The sequence below is a fragment of the Macaca fascicularis genome, chromosome 4 (assembly GCF_037993035.2).
Source record: "Macaca fascicularis isolate 582-1 chromosome 4, T2T-MFA8v1.1".
NCBI lineage: Eukaryota > Metazoa > Chordata > Mammalia > Primates > Cercopithecidae > Macaca > Macaca fascicularis.
In genome coordinates, this window is record NC_088378.1 from 21,202,709 (window position 1) to 21,219,239 (window position 16,531).

A 16,531-nucleotide genomic window follows, 5' to 3' on the forward strand; every position below is an offset into this window, starting at 1 on the left:
GTCACAATCTAAGTGCTAGCAATTCATGTGGTGAAATTAAAAGTATCATGTAATATTATCTGTAATAATTTTTCATATGCTGACCCATAACAATGTTTAACCTGATCCATAAAGTACATGGTTCATTTTCAAATCTAATTATTCTTTCAAGTTAAAACTAGTAAAAACTATGAAAGAACTACAATGACTTAAGAAAAGTTGTGTAGTTTGACATTATTAATAGAAAATAAATTACGTTAAAATCTTCATAACAACCTAATTAGCAATTTTACTGAAATAAAGGCAAGAAAAATCCATTTTGTCATTTTTGGCTATACTGTTACTCATCCAAACATCAACAGAGTTCTTAAATGTGTGCAATAACAATGAAACCCAGTTGTCTTTTATTTTTTGACACATGTGAGTCCCATAAATATAGCTTCACATGTTGTGTTGTATTTATTGTTATGAAGTATATTTTCGAAGTAGGAAGTAGAACCTATTCTGTTGAGCAGTTTCTTAGCTTGATTTTTAATTGTGAAATATTCAGACAAATGGTACATGGGTTGCCATTTGCACTCCCGTCCCAGTCCCCATACATGCTTTTACTCAACAGAGTGAGGAGACTCAGGCTTCAGATTCTTCCACCTCTGTAGTTGCTTTAGACTGAGGAATTTCATAACTAATCTTCCCAGGTCTTTGTATCCTTTTTGTCCTCCAGATGCTGCTTCTCAGATCATCTAACGCACATCCTTTCCTGTATTCCTACCAACACTCCAACTTATCCCAGGCCCTGGAGCTTTTAAGTCTCCACCAGCTGGCTGCCTGAGAGGGGAAGGCAGTCAGACAGGACAGTAATACAAAGTGATGACTCCTAGAAGATGGAGTACCACATGTTTCCAGGATGAAGGGAAGCAGTAAATAGAAGAAGAGGAGAAAAAAGAGAGAAAAAGAGAATATTGGCATGATTTATATGACAAGGTACTGAAGGATTTAGGGAGAGTGGTAAGAATGATAGTAAGGAGATTAGTAATAGTTACAGTGGTAGAATAGTAAGGGGTTAGCCATGAAGGAAATGATACGCATTTCTTCTTCTGAGAAAAATATAAATAGACAGAGAGGCAGACAGATAGATAGAAGAAAGATAGATAAATGAATGAATTATTTTGAGATGTGGAAGATGAGATGGACTCAGAAATGCACTAAGGGAAATAATTTGCTTAGACTAATAGTGTAAGGATTCATGCCTTCCACAAATACTTATTGAGAGCCTACTATGGGCTCTGTGTTGTGTAAGGTCCTAGGGTAATAGTGGTTGGTAAAAGGAGATAGGGCCTCCTTCCTATGGAGCTTAAAATCAATTGGGAAGTATAGAAATTGATCAAATATTCAAACCACTGAATATATTATTGTAACTTGAGTTCTGAGATAAGGTCATGCTTCCATGAGAGGAAGATCAGTGTGGAAAGGTTTGAAAATGCAGTTTCAAGCACGTCATAAGACAGAAACTCTAGAACTTAATAGGCAAGCAAAAGGAAAGCACAGGTAAGAGAAAGGATCAGCAGTGTATCTGAAGGCAGCACACATTCACTATGTGACTGGGAAATAACCTGTCACATACTTTTATTCATTTATAAATTGTGGCTTAATTTTAAATCTTAGAAAATGAAAAATATAATACAAAGGAAATATGCAAAAATCGAAAAAAAAAAACAAATGTTCTTCATCTGGCAAATGGATAAGCAAATTGTGGCACATCATTACAATAGAATACTACTCAACAATAAAAAGGAAAAAACGGTTAATTCACACAACAACTTAAATGAATGTCAAATATATATTGCTAATTGAAAGCAGCTACATCAAGAAAAGCTAGACATTGTATTCCATTTATATGGCATCCTAGAAAAAGCAAAACTACAATGACAGAGAATTGCCAAGGTGGTTGCCAAGGTCTGGGAATGAGAGGTGGCAGGGTTTAACTACAGGCATACTTCGTTTTATTGAACTTTGCTTTATTGTACTTTGCAGATATTACATTTTCTTTTAAACAAATTGAAGGTTTCTGGTGGCAACCCTGCATCAAGCAAATCTACCATTACCATTTTTCCAACAGCACGTGTCTCTGTGTCACATTTTTGTAAATCTCTCAGTATTTCAAACTTTTTTATTATTATTGTATCTGTTAGGGAAATCTGTAATCAGTGATCTTTTTGATGTTGTTTTATTATTATTATATCTGTTAGGGAAATCTGTAATCAGTGATCTTTTTGATGTTGTTTTATTATTATTATATCTGTTAGGGAAATCTGTAATCAGTGATCTTTTTGATGTTGTTATTGTAATTGTTTCGGGGTGCCACAAACCATGCCTATATAAGATGGCAAACTTAATGGAGAAGTGCTGTATGTGTTCTGACTGCTCCAATGACCAGTCATTCCCCCATCTCTCTCCTTCTCTTCAAGTCTCCCTATCATCTGAGACACAACAATATTGAAATTAGGTCAATTAATAACCCTACAATAGTCTCTAAGTGTTCAAGTGAAAGGAGGAGTTACATGTCTTTCACTTTTAATCAAAAGCTAGAAATGATTAAGTTTAGTGGAAAAAACCCAAAAGACATCTAGGCCCTTTGCATCAAGCAGTTAGCCAAGTTATAAATGCAAAGGAAAAATTCCTCTAGGAATTTAAAAGTGCTAGTCCAGTGAACACATGAATGAGAACAAAAAGAAACAGCCTTACTGCAAAGATGGAGAAAGTTTTGGTGATCTGGATAGAAGATCAAACCAACCACAACTTTCCCTGAGGTCAAAGCCTAATCCAGAGCAAAGACCTAACTTTCTTCAGTTTTGTGAAAACTGAGAGAGGTGAAGAAAACAGAGAAGAAAAGTTTTAAGCTATCAAAGAATGGTTCATGAGGTTTAAGAAAAGAATCTGTCTCCTTGTAACATAAAAGTACAAGGAGAAGCAGCAAGTGCTGATGCAAAAGCTGCAGCGAGTTATCCAGAACATCTAGCTCAGATCATTGATAAAATGGCTGCATGAAACGACAGACTTTCATTGTAAACAAAACAGCCTTGTATTGGAAGAAAATGTCATCTAGGACTTTAATAGCTAGAGGAGTCAATGCCTGGCTTTAAAGTTTCAAAGGACAGTCTGACTCCCTTGTTAGGTGCTAATGCAGCTGGTGGCTTTACGTTGAAGGCAATGTTCATTTACCATTCCAAAAATCCTGGAGCCCTTAAGAATTATGCTAAATCTACTCTGCCTGTGTCCTGTAAGTGGAACAGCAAAGCCTCGATTACAGCATATCTGTTTACATCATGGTTTACTGAATATGTTAGGCCCATTGATGAGACCTACTGCTCAGAAAAAAAAAAAAAAATTCTTTCAAAATATTACTGCTCATTAACAATACACCTGGTCACCCAAGAGCTCTGATGAAGATGTACAAGGAGATTAATGCTGTTTACATGCCCACTAATACAACATCCATTCCATAGTCCATGAATCAAGGAATAATTGTGAGTTTCAAGTCATTAATTAAGAAAAACATTTTGTGGATAAGCGTGGTGGCTCACGCCTGTAATCTCAGCACTTTGGGAGGTCGAGGCAGGTGGATCACAAGGTCAGGAGATGGAGACCATCCTGGTTACCAAGGTGAAACCCCGTCTCTACTAAAAATACAAAAAATAAAATAAAATTAGCCAGGCATGATGGCGGCCGCCCGTAGTCCCCGCTACTAGGGAGGCTGAGGCAGAAGAATGGCATGAACCCAGGAGACGGAGCTTGCAGTGAGCCGAGATCTTGCCACTGCACTCCAGCCTGAGTGAAAGAGCGAGACTTTGTCTAAAAAATAAATAAATAAATAAAAGTTAAACATTTTGTAAAGCTATAGCAACCATAGAGAGTGATTCCTCTGATGGATCTGGGCAAAGTAAATTCAAAACCTTCTAGAAAGGATTCACCATTCTAGATGCCATTAAGAACATCCATGAATCTAGGAACAGGTCAAAATGTGGTCAAAATAGGTGACTTTGAGGGGTTCAAGACTTCAATAGGAGAGGAAACCGAAGATGTGGTGGAAATAGCAAGGGAACTAGAATTAGAAGCGGAGCCTGAAGATGTTACTGAATTGCTGCAATGTCATGATGAAACTTGAATGGATTTGGAGTTGCTTCTTAAGTGTGAGAAAAGGATGTCTTGAGATGGAATGTTACTCCTGATGAAGATGCTGTGAACGTTGTTAAAGTGATAACAAAGGATTTTGAATATTACAGTCACCCATTGGATGAATCAGCAGCAGGGGTTGAGTGGGTTGACTCTAATTTTGAAAAAAGTTCTGCTGTGGGTAAAATGCTATCAACAGCATTGCACGCTATGGAGAAATCTTTTGTGAAAGAGTCAACTGATATGGCAAACTTCATTGTTTCCTTATTTTAAGAAATTGCCACAGATACCCCAAACCTTCATTAATCACTACCTTGACCATTGAACAACCATCAGCATCGAGGCAAGACTCTCTACCAGCAAAAAGATTAGATTATGATGGCTCAATAGATCATTAGCATTTTCAGCAACAAAATATTTTTAAATCAAGGCATGTACATTTTTTAGACATAATGTTATTGCACACTTTACAGTATAGTGTAAACATAACTTTTATATATACTGGGAAATCAGAAAATTTGTGTGACTCTCTTTATTGTAGTATTCATTTATTGCAGTGATCTGGAACCAAATCTATCATATCTCTGAATTATGCCTGTACAAAGGAGGGTGAGGGTTCTGTGTTTGTTTTGTTTTGTTTTGTTTTGTTTTGTTTTTGAGTGATGAAATTGTTCTACATCTTGATTGTGGTAGGGGTTATACTTTTGTATGGCTTTGTCAAAATTAACTATACACTGAAAAGAGCGAACTTTTCTGTATGCAAGCTATACCTTAAATAAAGGACATGAACAGACATTTCTCAAAAGAAGACATTCATACAGCCAACAGACACATGAAAAAATGCTCATCATCACTTGCCGTCAGAGAAATGCAAATCAAAACCACAATGAGATACCATCTCACACCAGTTAGAATGGCAATCATTAAAAAGTCAGGAAACAACAGGTGCTGGAGAGGATGTGGAGAAATAGGAACACTTTTACACTGTTGGTGGGATTGTAAACTAGTTCAACCATTATGGAAAACAGTATGGCGATTCCTCAAGGATCTAGAACTAGATGTACCATATGACCCAGCCATCCCATTACTGGGTATATACCCAAAGGATTATAAATTATGCTGCTATAAAGACACATGCACACCTATGTTTATTGCAGCACTATTCACAATAGCAAAGACTTGGAATCAACCCAAATGTCCATCAGTGACAGATTGGATTAAGAAAATGTGGCACATATACACCATGGAATACTATGCAGCCATAAAAAAGGATGAGTTTGAGTCCTTTGTAGGGACTTGGATGCAGCTGGAATCCATCATTCTTAGCAAACTATCACAAGAACAGAAAACCAAACACCGCATGTTCTCACTCATAGGTGGGAACTGAACAATGAGATCACTCGGACTCAGGAAGGGGAACATCACACACCGGGGCCTATCATGGGGAGGGGGGAGGGGGGAGGGGGGAGGGATTGCATTGGGAGTTATACCTGATGTAAATGACGAGTTGATGGGTGCAGCACAGCAACATGGCACAAGTATACATATGTAACAAACCTGCACGTTATGCACATGTACCCTACAACTTAAAGTATAATAATAATAAATAAATTAAAAAAAAAAAAATTATTTTAATACACCAAAAGAAAAAGGGAAAGAAAGAAAATATTTTAAAATGTTACAATATTACAACATGGTAGGTAATTTTTCTCCAACTTCTTACATCTTCTATTTTTGACACTCTATTCACTGCCTATATTTAGATAGGTCTTAACTGCAAGTTGGAAATCAAGAGTAGGTATCAGTAATTGGTGTATTTTCAGACTCTCCTGACAAACCTCAACAGTTAGTCTGAAAATGCAGATGCAGGTGAGGTCACTCTCACATGATTCACTTATTTATTCTACTACATTTAAATTCTGAAGTGCACTTACGTCTCAAATTTAACCCAGACAAGAAAAGCATCTCACTTGAAGCCTATCTTGTTTATGTAGAGATGGAATGTGTTAAGTAAAATGTTTTGAAAGTCCTTGTTATGAGACTGAAGAACGTAAGTGAGCAGTTACTAGAAGCGGTAACCTAATCCTCTAACAATTGTAAAGGAGCTGAACTTTTACAATAATGGTTATATGGGAAATGTTTCTCTGAATTGGTTGCAATGATAATCCACTGGAATAAATTGGTATGGGGACCCAATCTAACAACTGTGAGCTTCAACCATGTAATAGTTAAACAAGGAACACTTGTTCCTGAAGAAGATGCTGCGTCCCCTGAGTTTCTGAGGACATTGTATTTGATGAGCTACTGTAAAGGAGATCTTCCTTTTCTATCAGCTGAGGATTGGAACACTTGAGGTATAATTGTAGTTCCCCTGCCTAAAACTTAAAAACCTAAAACCTCACCCTCCTCAGCAAGAAAATCCGAAAATTTTAACAAGCAGAATTTTTTTCTCAAATTGCTGGATACTTTCTGAGACTACTGATGAGTTAGAAAATGGTAAATTAATACCTCCCTTTTTCTCTGTATCTAACTGTTATAAGACTTCATACACAATCAGACCTCACTGTAAAGATGTGAATTACTTCCATCATAAAGAAGATTATAGGTGACAGAGGCTAGGAAAAGATGAATATACTTTCTCTGCTGCTATAATAACCCCACAATCTAATCTCTTAAAATGCCAATATTTAAATTTCCTAAAAACAGGCAAATACAATGTCTTTAAAAATGACTCCAGGAATAGGATCAGCTGCTTTGGTGTTGACCCCTGCAAGCAATAGTGCTAGAACATCCATCATAAGCAACTTCTTTCAGAAAATAAGTAAGGGAAAACATTCCCAACTCTTTACTTGAGGCTAGCATTGTCTAGGTAACAAAGCAGTCTAAGGGTACTATAAGAAATGAGAATAACAATACAATTTCACTCATAAACATAGATGAAAAAAATCCTATAAAAGACATTAGCAACCAAATCAAAAATGTATGGAAACTACACTAATTAAGACAGTATGGCATTGGTAAAGGAAGAAATAATCAATGTAATCAATGAAAAAAATCCTATAAAAGACATTAGCAACCAAATCAAAAATGTATGGAAACTACACTAATTAAGACAGTATGGCATTGGTAAAGGAAGAATTAATCAATGTAATCAATAGAAGATAGAGTCAGGAAACAAACCCATGCATATATAAAAACTTGGTTTTTCTCAGACAGTAAATCGCTGGGAAAAGAGTAAACTAGTCAATTAATGCTGGGATGATAGATTATATAGAAAAATATGAATCTCTACCTCACACTCTAATAAAAACCACTATAAATTAATTTCTGGTAAGTTAGAGAAATAAATGTGAAAGGGAAAATGTAAAATGTTTAAAAGACAACATATAACAATATTTTGTTTTGATTTCAGGAAGGCGAAGAATTTAATAAGCAAAACATGACAACAAAACAAAGGAATAAATGATAATTTTTCAACATTAAAATTAAGAGCTTCTGTTCATCAAAAGAAACCATGAAAGAGTGGAAAGGTGAGTCATAAGAGAAGATATTTACAGCACATATAACAAAAGATTAGTATCCAATATATATGTAAAACTCCTATAAATCTATAAGAAAAAGATAAGCAACCAATTAGAAAAAAAAATGAGCAAAATAGATAACAGACATTTCACAGAATAGAAACATTAATGGCTTATTGTCATCAGGAATCAGGGAAATGAAAATGAAAATAAGATTTCAATATATGTAACACATATTGGCCAATTTAAGAATTGACAAGGCAGTGTACTGGAAAAAAATACTTAGAAATAGGAATTTTCTCATCCTTTATTAGTAGAAATATAAATGAGTACAATCAGAAAAACATGGTGGTATTACTTAGTAAAGTTAAACCTGCATAAACCCTATGACTAGCAATTTCACTATCAGGTATATAATTTAGAGAACTTCTTGTACAAATATGTACCAGGAGACATATTCAAAGCTGCATTTTTTTAATATCAAAAAATTAAATAGATCGAAAAACCTTAACTGTAGAATGAATAAACTATAATGTTATTGATATGATTTGGCTCTGTGTCCCCACCAAAATCTCATCTTGTAGCTCCCATAATTCCCATGTGTTGTGGGAGGCCCGGTGGAAATGATTGAATCAAGGGGGTGGGTCTTTCCCGTGCTGTTCTCGTGACAGTGAATAAGTATCGTGAGATCTAATGGTTTTAAAAACGAGAGTTTCCCAACGTAAGTTTTCTCTTTGCCTGGGGCCATCCACGTAAGATGTGACTTGCTCCTCCTTGCCTTCCACCATGATTGTGAGGCTTCCCAAGCCACATGGAACTCTGAGTTCTCCATTAAACCTGTTTCTTTTGTAAATTGCCCAGTCTCAGATATGTCTTTATCAGCAACATGAAAACGAACTAGTATTAGTATACAGTAAATTTTTGCAATAGACTATTAAACAGTAGCGAATAGAGTACAATTTATATATCAACATGGATAAATGTCAAAAACCCAAATTTGAGTGTAAGAAGCAGGTCACAGAACACCACTTGCAGTATGAATCAATTTGCATGTAATTAATAAAAGACAAAACTACACAATCTATTATTTAAGAATATTTATCACAAATGATAAAACTAGGAAAAATATGTAAGGTGATGTTCATTTAAAAATTCAGCTAGGCACAGTGACTCAAACCTGTAATCCCAGCTGCTAAGGAGGCTGAGAAGGAGAGATTCCTTTAGCCCAGGGCTTTGAGACCAGCCTGGGCAACATAACAAGACCCTGTCCTCTAGATAGTGAGTTCTGTCCTCACGATACTGAGTGAGTTCTCAAGAGATCTAGCCATTTAAAAGTGTGTGGCACCTCCCCATCTCTCTCTCTTATTTTTGCTTTGGCCCTAAGATGTTCCTGCTGCCCCTTCACCTTCCGCCATGATTGTAACATTCCTGAAGCCTCCCTAGAAGCTGAGTAGGGGTCAGCGCCATGCTTTCTATGAAGCCTGCAGAACCGTGAATCAATTAAACTTCTTTTCCTTATAAATTACCCAGTCTCAGGTATTTTTTTCTAGCAATACAAGAGCAGAGTAATACGTGGGGTACATGTGATGTTTTGATACAAGCATAAATATGTAATCATCAAATGAGGGTAATTGAGATATCCACCACCTCAAATATTTATCATTTCTTTGTGTTAGGAGCATTCCAGTTCCACTCTCTTAATTATGTGGAAATACGCAGTAAGTTATTCTTAACCATAGTCACCCTATTGTGTTACCAAACACTAGACCTTATTCCTTCTACACAACTGTATTTTTGTACCTCTTAGGCATCTCCTCTTTATCCTCCACCTCCACCACCCTTCTCAGCCTCTGGTAACCATCATTCTACTCTCTATCTCCATGAATTTCAATTTTTTTTATGCTTTCACAGGACAGTGAGAACATGGAATATATTTGGGTTTTGCTATTACAAATAATGCTTCAAAGGAATTTCTTGTACTTATTTTCCTATGCACATGTGTGTGAAATTCTCCAGAGTATATACTACCTAGAAATGAAATTGCTGGCTTGAAGAATATGTGAATCTTTGTAGTAATACTACACATTTTCAAAGTTCTTTCAAATTTGACTGTAACAATTTACATTTCTATCAAGTGTTTGAAATTTTCCTTTGCTCCATATCTTTGCCAAATTTTGGTATTGTTCAAATTCATGTCATTTTTTTCCAATCCAGTGGTTGTAAAAGTTATCTTATTGGTTTCACTTTCATTACTCTGGTTACCACTATTAGTAAGATTTTTATATTTAATAATTATCTAGTTTTTCTTCTGCGAATTAATGGTTCATATTCTTTACTATTTTTTCTAGTAGACTGTCTTTTTGATTTATCTATAGGAATTCTTATAAAGTCTGGATTCTAATTATTTATTGTCCATATGCTTCACAAATATCTTCTCACAACACAACTTGTATTTCCATTTTTGTTGTGTATTTTATTAAACTGAAGTTTTAATTTTAACAAAGTCAAATTTACTAATTTTTCCCAATATGGCTCACCCTTTCTCTGATGTATTTCTAAAAGTATGTTCCTTACTTTGGGAGGCTGACGCGGGCGAATCATGAGGTCAGGAGTTTGAGACAAGCCTGGCCAACATAGTGAAATCCCCATCTCTGCTAAAAATACAAAAAAAGTTGGCCTGGTGTGGTGGCAGGCATCTGTAATCCCAGCTACTCGAGAGGCTGAGGCAGGGTAATTGCTTGAACCTGGGAGGCAGGCTTGCAGTGAGCCAAGATCGCGACACTGCACTCCACCCTGGGCGACAGAGCAAGACTCCATCTCAGAAAAGAAAAAAAAAACAAAAAGTATGTTCCTACAGCATGTTGATAAAGATATATCCTTTATTTTCTTCAAGGTTTCTTCAAGGTTTAATTTGCATTAAAATAAGTCTGATGAGTATACTTTTTGCACATGTTGTAAGTTAAACATCAAATTTTATTTTTAAATATGGAAAAGGAATCATCCTAGCACCATGTATTTGACAGCCTATCCTATTTCTGCATCTTTTAATATTACCTCTGCCATTTATTGTTTCTATATTTATATAGATCTGTTTCTAGGTTGTATATTCTTATTTCATTGGTCTATAATATGAATGTCATTTTGTATAAATTACTATGACTTTATAAATGTCTCAATTTCTTTGACTTTATAAATATCTCAATCTCTAAGACAATTAAGAAGCACAAAGAAGATACTTCATGCTTCTTAATTGTCTTAATTATTCTTAAGTCTTTGTTCTACTAAAGAAATTTTAGAATCACCTTGTCAAATCTGACGAAAAACCTCTTGTTGGATGTTGATTGAAATGAGATTGGATTTTTAAATTGTTGATGGAAAAATCGCTGTTTTTATAATGTTAACTGTTTCCATCCATAATGTGATATCTGTTTATACTTATTCAGGTCATTTATGTGGCCTTATATAATATTTCATAATTCTATTTCATAATCTTGAACATATTTTATCTCTGCATACATTGTAGTATTTGATTGGGATCTTTTCCTATTACATTTTCTAAGTTATTATTACTTAGTATATTAAGGTTACTAATTGTTTTAAGTTGATCTCTTGAGTCTAGCAATCTTGCTGATCTCTGTTAGTAGTTTTATTTCAATGTCTACAAATTCTTTTAAGGTTTCTAAGTATATAATCATACGGCTAACAAATAAGTATATTTGGCCTCTTCCTTTCAAATGTTCATGACTTTTTCTACCCTTTAGTCTTGTTAGATTGGCTAGGACCAACAAAATAATGTTTGTGAGGAGTAACTATAGTAGACATCTTTATCTTGTTTTAGTCTTCAGTGGGAAAGCTTCTAAAATTTATCCATTGTGTATGTTTATGCAGATTTTTGATGACTACACTTAATCAAATTAAGGAAGATTCCATCTATTTGGATTTTCTTTTTTTTTTTTTTCAATTATTTTACTTTAGGTTCCAGGTGCAAGTTCAGAACATGTAGGTTTGTTACATATGTACATGTGTCCATTGGTTATTTTGATTTTCACAATGAATGAGGGTGAAATTTTATTGAATGCTTTTTCTACATCCATTGAGATCATCATGTATTTTTTTCTCCCTTTATCTGCTAAGGTGGTATGTTTTAATTGACAGACCTTAACTTCAATTCTAGGACAAATCCCTCCTACCTGTATCTTTTTTCTAAATTATACTGTGATATGGTTTGGCTCTGTGTCCCCACCCAAATCTCATCTCAAATTGTAATCCCCAAGTGTGGACGCACCTGGCAGGAGCTGACTGGAATATGGGGGCAGTTAGTTTCCCCTTTGTTGTTCTCATGATAGTGAGTGAATTCTTATGAGAGCTGATGGTTTAAAAGTGTGTGGCAGTTCCGCCCCCAACTCCTGCCGCCATGTTAAGACGTGCCTGGCTTCCTCTTCACCTTCTGCCATGATTGTAAGTTACCTGAGGCTTCTCCAGTCATGTAGACTTGTGAGTCAATTAAACCTTTTTTCTTTGTAAATTACCCAGTCTCAGTAGTTTCTTATAGCAGTATGGAAATGGACTAATATAGACTGAAATATATTGAAGATTTTTTTCATCAGTGTTTCCAAATGATCTGGTCAATAACCTCATTTTCTTATCATATCTTTGTCCAGTTTTGTTAGTAAGGTCATCTAGTCTCTCAAACACTCTGTTAAAAAAAGAATTTGATAAAATTTCTCCGTGGAACAATATGTATATGTTGTATTTTGAATGAAATACTATGATTTTTTAAATGCCTCATTATTTTGTATAAGATACTTCTAGTTGTCTACCCAATATCATTCTCCCTTCTTTCTTGTTGACAGAACCCTGATTTGACATATATTTGTTTTGGGAAGTATCCTTACTTCCATGGTGAATTCTGACTAAATAATAACAATGTATTTTAGTATATAAGCAATTACTCCCTTATCTTCCCTGCTAACACTTTTCCATTTGCACCTGTCCCTCCCATCACCACATGCACACGTCTCAGTCCACTGCCTGTTCTTGTGTGTTTCAGAGCTCCTGCTCTGCTGTGATAGCAGAGATAATGCAAATCCCAGTACAAAGTCAGAGGACCATCTAGCCCAGTTCTTGGTCATGAGTCTATAGCTTTTTCCTCCTGCTTGGTCAGGGCAAAAGCTTTAATAAAGTTATAATCAGGGCAGCAAGTCAACAGTAATCATTTTCACTTTCCTGTGTAGGCATGAGAGCCGCAGACAAGCCTTTCTCTAAGTGAGTCCAGCTCAGGACTTTTAGACGTATTCCCCTGTAAGAGTCCAAAGCCTTATGGCCATCTTCCAGCCCAGAGCCCAGCAAGCCCATGGTACCAGCTCTGCTTATCACTTTGTGTCTTTTTATTATGGTTTGAATGTGTTCATGTGTGTTGGAAACCTAATCCCCAAAGCAACAGTGCTGAGAGATGGGAACTCTGAAAGGTGATTAGGTCATGAGGGCTCTGTATGCCTCACACCATGTCATGCCTCCTACATGACATGGTGGGAGGCATCATATGGTGAGAAAACATGTGAGAGCTGAGCTCATCCTTCATAAGGACATTTCTTCCATAACAGACTAATGACATTAATCTATTCATGAGTGCAGAACCCCTGTGAATAGATTAATGCCATTATCAAGGGAGTAACGTCCTTACGAAGGAGGAGTTCAGCTCTCACATGTTTTCTCACCATGTGATGCCTCTTGCTATGTCATGACACAACAGGAAGGCCCTCACCAGATGTGTCCCCTCAACCTTGGACTTCCCAGCCTCCAGAACCATGAGCAAAATAAATTTCTGTTCATTATAAATTACTCAGTCTGTGTTACTCTGTTATAGCAGCCTAAAATGGGCTTTTAAATTTTTTGCCTCAAAATGCTTACCTAGTTTGGGGGGTCTAGTCATGTTTTCTAGTTGTCTGTTTCTACATTTTATTTATTTCCACAGGTTTGAAACAAAATGGGTGAGTCTAATGGTAAATTTACTGTCAGCTCTGCAAAAAGTGATTTTCAAATATTCTTTAGAATAAACAAAGTAACAACATTTTTGACTAAGCTAAGAACCCTAACAAAATATGTATTATTGCTCATTTTCTTCCAGAAATCTATTATTTAAGCATTCACCTATCCTAGGCAGGAGGGTTTGGGGATCCTAATCACCAAAAAGGATGCTGTAATTAATAATGCTAGTAATTTCCTCTATTAAATAGGCTATTTATTACTGCACATTGAAATATACATGAACTATATAATAGATGAACATGAAAAAGTTCTAGTTTTGAAGCCCCAACTTTACTAAATATAAGAATGGGTATCTTTTGTTCTTAGTCTCATGAAAGTTAGAAAGGTTGAACTTTTATTTCTCAAGGAGCAGCTACTAGATATACATACCATGTTGACTCAAGCCCACATAAAACACATGGATACTTTGGCTTCTGAAAATGGATATGAAAGATCTCAACTTCATTCTCTGAAGCTTGGAAAACATGGCTCCTTTTTGAGTTACACTTCCCTGGAATTCTAAAGAATCTCTGGCTATTGCTGCCAGGCCTTTAATAATATGCCCCACAGAATTACTGGTTTTCCAGTAAAGTTTATAATATGCTATTCTTCAAGAAAGATCTCAGGTTGAAAATATAGCTCATGTCAGAAATGTTTGCAAACATTATATTCCACTTTCAAATTTCCAGTTTCAGAGTCTGGTGCCATAAACATCGGTAGAGATCATCTAGTGCTGTTTCCTTATTGCACAGATGAATAAACTGAGGGCTAAAAGGGTGACTCCGCTTCTCACCATGGGTTCGAACCGAGGGTACTGATATCCAGTTCATCATACTTTCCACGGTACTTTTCAGGCTCCTACATTCTTAAGAAAGTAGCTAAGATAATTTCATCTGGTTGAAGCCGTAGGGCTTTCCCAGAGAAGGTAGGGCAATGTCCCATGAAATGAGACCAGTAGGCTGAGTTCCCAAAATATGTGACCTTTAGAGCTCTGGGCATCCAGGGATCAGGTCTGCCACTTTGTGTGCTTCAAAGGTGGCAATCAGCACCAGGTTTCCCTCTTTCCATTCCTCTTTTAAAACCTGGGGGTTCTCTCCAGTTCTCCAGTTACTCGCCTACATAACTATTTGACAACATGTGCTTTGACATGTCTTCTTTTTAACACCTACTATTGGGACTTCCTTTCTGCTGAGGTAATTCTCCATAGCTTTGAGGTCTGCTACCCAAGGTAAAAAAGCATAGTTGTTTCTTTTGAATTTGTTGGTACGGTTGCCTCAATTTAGCACTTCGTTTTATTATATTTTAATTACCAAATAAAAATTGTATATATTTATGTGTGTATACTAGTGGAATAATGAAGTCTAGCTAATTAACATATATATCAATCCCCTCACATGCTTATGATTTTTTTTAGAGGGTGAAAACACTTAACATCCACTCCCTTAGCAATTTTTCAGTACAATTTATGAGCTATAGTCACCATGACCTACAATAGATTTCTTGAACTTATAGCTCCTGTCAGTGGATTTTTGTGTCCTTTGACCAACATTTCTCAATCTCCCACCCCCATAGCACTTCACTTTAAATGCACAGATACAGCCTGTTTTTCTAAAGACAATAGTTGTTTCATAATTGAGCTATTATGTTGTATTACTGAAAAGATATTTTACCACATTCATTACCAAAAATAATAAAAGGCATTAATTGCCTGGTAATAGCCACTCCCTCATAAACACAGGGGAAAAGTTGCATAAATTGATACAGATTACAGTGTTAATTTATTTTGCCACTGAATATCCACAGAGAAAAAGACAGCTCAGGGGTAAAAATATGTAGTCGTTTTGAAGCACTTGAGAATCACTGTCTTCTTAAAATATTTCCAAATACCAATAAACACGACTAAGGTCATGGCTATATTCTGAGCTCATGTATGTTTGAAGAAAGAATTAGCTATGCTTAGGAGGATAGGCAATAATTTACTAAATGGGAAGAACTTTTCTTAGTGAAAGCCTACTCTGAGACCTGAGTTGTTCAGTATTATTTATTATATGGTCATATTTAGCTGTTTTGTTTTTCGAATTTTCTGGACAACTGCCAAATTTCCACTCTGATTCACTGTGACAGTACACTGCATGAGCCATATAAAATGACATATAATTTTTTAAAATTTACATTGCAATATTTTAAATTTGTTGGATAATACTGTGAGTTTAATTACTTTAAAAATTGGTTGTCTCATCCTTCTCCTAAAGAAAGATGAAACAATAACACCACCTGGGGAGGTTTAATTTCATAGTCCACAACTGAACTTTCATCTTCAAATATGATGTGAAGCATTTATAGTATGAAGTTAAGAACAAAAACTAAAAGTACCTTAATTGACAACTACTATTTGCACTTCCTTTGCGCCGAGGTAACTCTCCATAGCTTTGAGGTCTGCTTTCCAATGTAAAAGGACCTTTGTTTCTTTTTTTTTTAATTTATTTATTTATTTATTTATTTATGTATTTATTTATTTGAGATGGAATCTTGCTCTGTCACCCAGGTTGGAGTGCAGTGGAGCGATCTCGGCTCACTGCATCCTCTGCCTCCCGGGTTCAAGCAATTCTCCTGCCTCAGCCTTTCTAATGTGTATGGTTGCCTCCATTCAGCCCTTCTTTTTATTATGTTTTAAGTGCCAAATAAATAAAATAAACAATGACAGTGTAGCAGTCCATGCTAAAAATTATTCCATGCATGCAAAGAAAAACTTCCTATGAGAATTTTTCAAAAGCTGTTTTAAGAGCTTTTGATACAAGTGACAGGTCACCACACTCAGATGGATGTCTTCACCT